The 9,670-nt window shown below is 51.3% G+C and overlaps 1 gene segment (V, D, J or C); it reads right to left on the minus strand.

Annotated features, from left to right (window-relative positions):
• LOC102165485 overlaps positions 1 to 9,670 on the minus strand; it is a 194,344-nt gene that overhangs the window by 65,129 nt on the left and 119,545 nt on the right.

The following is a 9,670-nucleotide window of genomic DNA, read 5'->3' on the forward strand; positions in this document are numbered from 1 at the left end:
GCAAGGCACCACCACCTGCACTGGTCCCCAGGGCGCCCCAGGCCCACCTGCACAGATCCCCAGCTTGTGCTTTGGGGAAGGACCCAGGGCTCAGGCTTCTCCCTTCCCCGTGCCGGCCCAGTGCTCCTGGTAGATGAAGGAGCCGCCCCCTCTGTCCCGGGCGCCCAAGCGCCGGCCCCCCTCCAGAGGACTTCCCAGAGACCCTGCGGGCGGCTCCCCCCAGCTCCTTCCCCTTAGGGGAGGGGGCATCCTTGGCCAGCTGGCCCTCTCGCTGGAGGCCAGCGGGGCAGGTGGGGTGCAGATGGGTGGGGGGAGGGTGTGGAGGGCCTCGTGAGGCAGCCTCTGTCTGGACACGAGCGCCCTCAGGGCCCCAGCACTGTCCTCGGACCCCTTCCCCTGCCCCTTGTCCACAAGCTGGGGGGCCACCTCCCACCAACACAGGCCCACAGGCCCCTGCCTGGACGTCTTTCGGGGGCCGTGCTCTTGGGAAAAGGGGCTTCGCTAACAAGGAGTGAGGAAGACAGACAGAGGCAAGATGGCAGAAGAGTAGGGGGACACGCTCGCCCCTCCCACAAACACAACAACAACAACACACCCATCTACAGGTTAAGCAGCAATCAGGCACTGGCAGAAGAACCTAACCTCCAATAATGACAAGAATCTCATGACATTACTGGGTAAAACAAGAGAAAAGAGGAGGGTGAGAGAAGGGGAATCCGAGCTGGATGTGCGCTCGTGAAAGGGAACTGTGGAGGAGAAAGGGATCCCACACCCTGGAACGTCACCTACTCGCTGGAAAGATCAGCCGAATCGGAGGACTCTCCAGATGCAGAGGAGAGTGCAGCAGGAAGTCAGAGTTCTGAAAAGCAGAGCGAGTACCAAACATATCATCTGAACTACGGGCACAGTCCAAAAATTGAGGCGCTTGGGTGGGGGCTGGGCATTGAGAACTCAGCTCCGGAGGTTAGTCCCTGGGAACGGGCATGGGTGGGCAGTGCGGAGACTGCTTGGGGGTCTAGGAACCGGTCTGTCAAGGTTGATGGGGCAGAGACTGCCTGGGAGACTAGAAAGCAGAGCTTTGTGGGGGGAGGGAGCAATACGCTAAGGGTGGGGAAGCAGAAAGCCAAATCAGAGGGAAGCTGGGAGAAGAGCTGGGTCTGTGCAGTGTTGGGGAGGGGAGAGAAGGGGTGTGCCCCCATGGAATACTCCCCACACCACAGCGAGCTCACTGGCCTGCCAGCTATCAGAAAGCTGTGCTTCCCAGTGCATCCCCGCCCCCCACCGCCACCCCTCATGCACGCGCTGGACCTGGGGCTGCCTGCCATCCCGGAGGGTGGGCCTCAATAATTGCCGGAAGCCTACCACCGCAGGGGCTGCCCCTGCCCTGGCCTTCTTGTCCTCTGGAGGGGCTACTCCCCCACAGAGCAGCACCAAACACTGCCAGCCCCCGGGAAAAAGCCTGCAGCCTAGAAAAGCTAGAACAAGCTTGGCCGGGCCGTGAAAAATCTGCCTACGTTCTCAGGCAGTCCTTCCAAGTTGGGCTGCCCTGGGGAAGAGCCTCTTGGGTTCTCAGAGGCCCAGCTCGCCACTCCAGCCCTCGGGGGGTGCCGCATTCCCATGGAACAGCTGCCCAGCACTGCCAGCCCCCTGCAAGAGCCCCAGAGCTCAAAAACACCAGAGCAAGCTCTGCCCGGCCGAGTGACATCTGCTTCCATCACGGTGCAGACCTCCCAGTCCTGTCTGTCCTCAGGAAGTCCTCCTTTGCTTCAGAGAGACCCTGTCAGCCCCGCCCACCCTCTCGAAATGCCACGCTGCCTCAAAGAAGACTGACTAACAATGCCAGCCCTCAGGAAACATTCCACGGCAGTGCCAAGGCAAACACTGCTGGCCACGGAGAGTACAACTCCACCAGGAGAAAGAAAACAAGCAAGATGAAGAAGCTGAGAAACCACCCCCAGTCAAACCAACAGGAGAACTCACCTAAAACAGTCAATGATGAAACAGATCTCTGCAGTCTGACAGACCTGGAGTTCAAAAGAGAAATAGTGAAAATACTGAAGGAATGAAGAGAAGATAGGAACAGTAATGCAGATACCCTCAGAAAGGAACTGGAAAATATAAGGAGGAGCCAAGAAAAACTAGAACATTCATTGGCAGAGATACGAACTGAATTAAGGGCAGTAAAAACCAGAACGAATAATGCAGGAGAACGAATCGGTGATGTGGAAGATAGAATAACGGAAACCACCCCATCAGGTCAGCAGACTGAAAACCAAAGGAAAAACAGGAGCGCAATATAAGGGACCTATGGGACGATATAAAGCACACCAATCTACGCATAACAGGGGTTCCAGAAGGAGTGGAAAAAGATAAGGGGATGGAAAATATATTTGAAGAAATGATCGCTTCAAATCTAAAGGACACCGAGTTTAAGATACAGGAAGCACAGAGGGCCCCAAACAAGTTGAACCCAAAGAGACCCACACCAAGACACATTATAATGAAAACGGCAAAAGTTAGTGATAAAGAGAGGATCCCAAAGGCAGCAAGAGAAAAGCAGAATGCTGCCTATAAGGGAACCCCGATAAGGTTATCAGCTGATTTCTATACAGAAACTCCACAGGCCAGGAGGGAATGGCAAGAGATATTTAAAGTGCTAAAAGAAAAAAAAAATGCAACCTAGAATACTCTATCCAGCAAGAACATCATTTAAAATAGGAGGGGAAATAAAATTTTTTTCCAACAAACAAAAGCTAAAAGAATACAGCAATACAAAATCCAGGCTAAAAGAAATACTGAAAGGGCTTCTCTAAACCAAAAAGAAAGGAAGGAAAGGAAGGGAGGAAACAGAAACAAAAAAAGGAGGGAGAACTAGGATTGAGGAAACCACAGTCAGAGAGCAGTCACTCAAATAAACCAGCATACAGATTTAGTCATGAACAAGTTTCAAACAAAAGAAAGCTAAAAAGAAAAAAAAAAGTCATCAAAATCATAAAATGTGGGCAAGGGAAGTAAGGAAATAATAGACACTTTTTGGTTTGTTTATTTGTTTCTCTTCTTAATTTTAGTGTAGTAATGAAGTGTTTGAACCTACAGGACCATCAGGCCAAAACACACAATTATAGGAAGGGGTTAGCATACTTAAAAAACAGGGCAACCACAAGTCAAAACCAAACATTGCATTCGCAAAAAATGAAGAAAAACACTCAAGCAGAAAATAGCCAGAGACCATCCAACCAAGGGAGGAAAAAAAAAAAAAAAAAAAAAAAAAAAAAGAAAGGAAGAATGGAGAACCATAGGATCAACTGGAACACGAGGTTCAAAATGGCAATAAATGATCATCTATCAATTATCACCTTAAATGTCAATGGACCGAATGCTCTGATCAAAAGAAACAGAGTGGCTGAGTGGACAAAAAGGCAAAAACCTTCAATAGGCTGCCTACAAGAAACTCACCTTAGGACAAAGGATACGTATAGATTGAAAGTGAAGGGGTGGGAAAAAATATTTCACGTCGACAGACATGACAGAAAAGCAGGAGTCGCAATGCTCATATCAGACAAAATAGACTTTAAAACAAAAGACATAAAGAAAGACAAAGAAGGACACTACTTAATGATTAAGGGATAGGATGTTACTATCCAAGGAGAGGATGTTACTATCGTCAACATGTATGCCCCAAATATAGGAGCACCCATATTAACAGACATAAAGGGAGATATTGATGGGAATACAATCATAGTAGGAGACGTTAATACCCCCCCTCACACCGATGGACAGATCCTATAGACAGAAAACCAATAAAGCAACAGAGATCCTAAAGGAAACAATAGAAAAGTTAGACTTAATTGACATCTTCAGGACACTACATCCAAAAAAATCAGAATACACACTCTTCTCAAGTGCACACGGAACATTCTCAAGAATCGACCACATATTGGGACACAAAGCTAACCTCTACAAATTTAGGAGCATAGAAATTATTTCAAGTATCTTCTCTGACCACAATGCCATGAAACTAGAAATCAACCATGGGAAAAGAAAAGGGAAAAAACCTACTGCATGGAGACTCAACAACATGCTACTAAAAAACCAATAGGTCAATGAGGAAATCAAGAAGGAAATTAAAAACTACCTTGAAACAAATGCTAATGAAGACACAACCTCTCAAAATCTATGGGATGCTGCGAAAGCAGTGCTCAGAGGGAAATTCATAGCAATACAGGCCTTTCTCCAAAAAGAAGAAAGATCCCAAATTGACAACTTAACCCTCCACCTAAATGAATTAGAAAAAGAAGAACAAAAAAGTCCTAAAGTCAGCAGAAGGAAGGAAATTATAAAGATCAAAGAAGAAATCAATAAAATAGAGACTCAAAAAACAATAGAGAAAATTAATAAAACCAAGAGCTGGTTCTTTGAAAAGGTGAACAAAATTGACAAACCCCTGGTCAGACTCACTAAAAAGAGGAGAGAAAGAACCCAAATAACCAAAATTATAAATGAAAAAGGAGAAATCACAACGGATACAGCAGAAAAATAAAAAACCATAAGAGAATATTATGAACAACTGTATGGCAACAAGTTTGACAATCTGGAAGAAATGACCAATTTTCTAGAATCTTACAGCCTGCCAAAACTGAATCAAGCAGAAACAGACCAACTGAACAGACCGATCACTAGAAATGAAATTGAAGAGGTCATAAAATCACTCCCTACAAATAAAAGTCCAGGACCAGATGGCGTCACAGGCGAATTCTATCAAACATATAAAGAGGAACCGGTGCCCGTCCTCCTTAAACTTTTCCAAGAGGTTGAAGAAGAAGGAATACTCCCGAAGACATTCTATGATGCCACCATTGCCCTAATTCCAAAACCAGAGATACCACCAAAAAAGAAAACTATCGGCCAATATCTTTGATGAATATAGATGCAAAGATTCTCAACCGAATCTTAGCCAACGGAATCCAACAACATATCCAAAAAATCAGACACCATGACCAGGTAGGGTTCATCCCAGGTTCACAAGGATGGTTCAACATACGCCAATCAATCAACGCCATCCACCACATTACCAAAGGAAAAGTCAAAAATCATATGATCATCTCCATAGACGCAGAAAAGGCATTTGACAGAGTACAACATCCATTCATGATCAAGACCCTCGCCAAAGTGGGTATAGAGGGGACCTTCCCGAACATAATCAAAGCCCTTTGTGACAAACCCACAGCAAATATAATGCTCAATGGGGAAAAACTGAACGCCTTATCACTCAAATTTGGAACAAGACAGGGATGCCCACTCTCCCCACTGCTATTCAACATAGTTTTGGAAGTCCCAGGCACAGCAATTAGACAAACAAAAGAAATACAAGGCCTCCATACAGGAAGAGAAGAGAGAAAACTGTCACTGTATGCAGACGACAGGATACTCTCCACAGAAAACCCGAAGGACTCAACCCCAAAACTGCTTGAACTGATTAATAAATTCAGCGAAGTAGCAGGATGTAAGATTAACATTCGGAAGTCAGTCGCGTTTCTGTATGCCAGCAATGAAATATTAGAAAAGGAATACCAAAATACAATACCTTTTAAAATTGCACCTCAGAAAATCAAATACCTCGGAATACACCTGACCGAGGAGGTGAAGGACTTATATGCCGAGAACTATAAAACTTTAATCAAAGAAATCAAAGAAGATGTAGAGAAATGGAAAGACATTCCATGTTCACGGATTGGAAAAATCAATAGTGTAGAAATGGCCATACTACCCAAAGCAATCTACAGAGTCAATGCAATCCCTATCAAATTACCCAGGACATTTTCCACACAACTAGAACAAACAATCCAAACATTTATATGGAGCCACAAAAGACCCGGAAGCGCCAAGGCAATCCTGAGAAACAAAAACCAAGCAGGAGGCATAACTCTCCCAGACTTCAAGAAATATTACAAAGCCACCGTCATCAAAACAGTGTGGTACTGGTACCAAAACAGACAGACCGACCGAGGGAACAGAATAGAGAACCCGGAAACAAACCCTGACACCTATGGTCAATTAATCTTTGACAAGGGAGGCAAGAACATAAACTGGGAAAAAGAAAGTCTATTCAGCAAGCCTTGCTGGGAAACCTGGACAGCGGCATGCAAAGCAATGAAATTAGAACACACCGTCACCCCATGCACACAAATAAACTCAAAATGGCTGAGAGGCTTAAATACAAGACTAGACACCATCAGAGTCCTGGAAGAGAACAGAGGCAAAACACTCTCTGACATCAACCTCATGAACATTTGCTCAGGTCAGTCTCCCCAAGCAACAGACATAAGAGCAAAAATACACCCATGGGACCTCATCAAACTGAAAAGCTTTTGCACAGCAAAGGAAACCCCAAAGACAACAAAAAGACAGCTTACAGAATGGGAGAACATAGCTTCAAACGATGCAACTGACAAGGGCTTAATCTCCAGAATATACAAGCAACTTATACAACTCAACAGCAAAAAAACCAATCAACCAATGGAAAAATGGGCAAAAGACCTGAATAGACTGTTCTCCAAGGAAGATATACAGATGGCCAGCAAACACAGGCAAAAATGCTCAACATCGCTGATTATAAGAGAAATGCAAATCAAAACTACCGTGAGATACCACCTCACACCAGTCAGAATGGCCATCATTAAGAAGTCCACACATAACACGTGCCGGAGGGCGTGTGGAGAAAAGGGAACCCTCCTGCACTGTTGGTCGGAAGGTAAGCTGGTACAGCCTCCGTGGAGAACAGTTTGGAGATACCTTAGAAATCTATACATAGAACTTCCATATGACCCCGCAATCCCACTCTTGGGCACGTATCCGGACAAACCTCTACTTAAAAGAGACACATGCACCCACATGTTCATTGCAGCACTATTCACAATAGCCAGGACATGGAAACCACCCAAATGTCCATCCACAGAGGATTGGATTCGGAAGATGTGGTGTACATACACAACGGAATACTACTCAGCCATAAAAAAGAAGGACATCATGCCATTTGCAGCAACATGGATGGAACTAGAGACTCTCATCCTGAGTGACATGAGCCAGAAAGACAAAGACAAATACCATATGATCTCACTTATAACTGGAATCTAGTATCCAGCACAAACGAACACCTCCACAGAGAAGAAAATCATGGACTTGGAGAGTAGACTTGTGGCCGCCCGACGGGAGAGGGAGGGAGTGGGAGGGATGGGGAGCTTGGGGTTATCAGACACAACTTAGAAGAGATTTACAGGGAGATCCTGCTGAGTAGCATTGAGAACTATGTCTAGACACTCACGTTGCAACAGAACAAAGGGTGGGGGGAAAAGTGTATACATGTAAGAGGAACTTGAGCCCCATGCTGTGTAGCGGGATAAAAACAAACAACCAAAATCAAAACAAAAACAAAAACAAACCAAAGAAAAGAAAGGAGCGAGGCCCCGGCGAGGCCACGGTGAGTGGGGGTGGGGCAGCTGGGCCGAGACGGCGGCCGCGTGGACCCCCCGGGAAGCTCCTTCCGTGAGGACCCCCTCCCACCCCGAGGGCCTTGCCCACAGCCCCAGGGTCCCACGGCCTCTCCCCAGAAGGCTTCTCTGCCTCCTCATTCTGCAGGCCTGGGGCCTGGGGTGGCCAGCAGGGAGGGTGGACCGCAGGGGTGGGGGTGGGCACAGGGACTGGGCTGGGCACGGGGGGCACGGGCACTGGGAGCTGGGGGCAGGGAGGGGCGGGCTGAGCCTGGGGAGGGAGGCCTGGCGGGGCTGGGCTGGCTTCGGACTCCGGAGCAGGGTGCACGGGGACCGTGGGCCGGCCTTGGCCTCTGAGCCCTCGGTTTGGCGGTGGGCTCTGAGTGTGGGCTGGACCGTGGGCCCGCGCTCTGTTTCGAGGGTGGTTCAGTGCGAATGGGTGGTCGGCACCCACGTCCAGCGGGGGTCTCTCTGCGGGGGAGCCACGCTCTTCTGGGAGTGGCCCCAAGTTGGGGGGGCGTGGGGGCTGTGATCGGAGGGGCCCCTTAGTGCCCTCGGCTTTGGGGCTGAGCTGGAAATCCTGGACGTCCATGTGCCCGTGGGGGTGTGTGTGTGTGTGTACGACGCAGATGTGGGTGTGCGTGGGCAAGGTGAGATGGTACCGGAGTGTGCAAAGCTAATGCTGGGGGTCTAGGGGTCAGGAGGCCGCGGGGGTCTGGCTTCAGGCTCACTCAGGGGAGCCCGAGGGGCTCAGGGGCTGGCGTCGGGCCCTGGGCTCGGGGTGCGCGGGGCACGTGGAGAGGTGGGGTTGCCGTGGGATGAGGCGTTGCTGGGGGTCAGGGTGGGAGGCCTGGGTCCGGTGGGGGAGTTCTCGAGGGTGCGGGGGCCAGCCCCGCTGTCGCCATGCTGGCGGTCCCGCGGGAGTGGGCCGGCCAGGGGCTGATGGCTGGTGCGGGGACAGACGTGAGGGCCAGGGCCTGGGGCTGAGCAGGCTGCGTGGCCCATGGGCACGTTCAGGTTTGGCTAGACGTTTAGGGTGAGGGAAACGGAGGGTGTGGGGTGAGCCCCAGGACCGTGGCCTGAGCCCCCAGAACCTGGAGGCGGAGGGCGCTCCGTGCCCTGCATGCCTGGCCCCTGCTGTCCACCCCACGTCCATGCTCTGGCCGCACGTCCCGGCCTCCCCGTGTCTGGTTCAGGGACCCCTGGAGCGACGCAGTCCGTTCCCTGCATGCTGCTCTGGCTCCGTCTCCATCCTGTTCCCTGCGGGACGCTGGAGGGGCCCTTGCCGATGCCCTGGGCTCTGGGCCAGGCTGAGCAGGACCACAGCTCCTGGCCTGGGAAGCCGTGGTGCTGGCCTCGGCCTGGGGCTCCTCCCCTCGCCCCGAGAGGCTTTCAGCGCCAGCATTCAGTGGCCCAGGTCATGTCCCCAGGTGACCCGGCTCCCGTCAAATGCCTCCCTGGGACAGCCCCGGGCTGGCCCTGTCCCCCTTCCTGGAGCTGTGACTAGGAAGCACGGGCAGCCGGGCCCCCTGCTCTGCCCTTTTGGGAGAGTCCTGTCCCCTCCAGCCCTGGCCCGAGGCCTGTTTCTCTGGGGCGGGATCACCTCTGGGAGGTTGGAGTCCTGGCCGCACCCTGGACGGCTGTCAGCCGGCCGGCGGACACGGCGGCCTGGTCGCAACCACCAGGCCCCCTCCCTGGTCCCTCACCGGAGCCCCGAGCGGCCCCTCGGCTTGTCCTGGGACGGGCTAGGCCCTCTGGGTAGCCCAGGCGGAGGTCTGGGCCCGAGGTCCCCTTTGCACCCCCCGCGTCCTTCTCCCTGACCCGTCTGTCCTGAGCGCTTGAGCCGGGTCCAGCTCTGCTCCCTGGGCCAGCCCTTCTCCCGACCTCTGTCCCCCGATACCCCCTGGCCTGGCCTTCCCAGGCCCTCCCTCCTGTCACACACATGGTGACATTCAGTCCCCTCCTGCTTGGAGCGAGCGGTACCGGCGAGCTCCCTGCAGTGCTGCCTCCCCGGCTGCGGCCTCATGTCACCCCAGGAAGACCTAAGTCTCAGCTCTGAGTTGGTGCAGTTTGTCCGGCGACCCCACTGGCTGCGGTGTTTGCGACAGCAGCACAGGCTGATGACACAGCCAACACATGCGAGTCGCTCGTGGCCCCGCCAGGCCCCAGGCTGGCCGCTGTGC

The sequence above is a fragment of the Sus scrofa genome, unplaced genomic scaffold (genome assembly GCF_000003025.6).
Source record: "Sus scrofa isolate TJ Tabasco breed Duroc unplaced genomic scaffold, Sscrofa11.1 Contig1914, whole genome shotgun sequence".
Lineage (NCBI taxonomy): Eukaryota > Metazoa > Chordata > Mammalia > Artiodactyla > Suidae > Sus > Sus scrofa.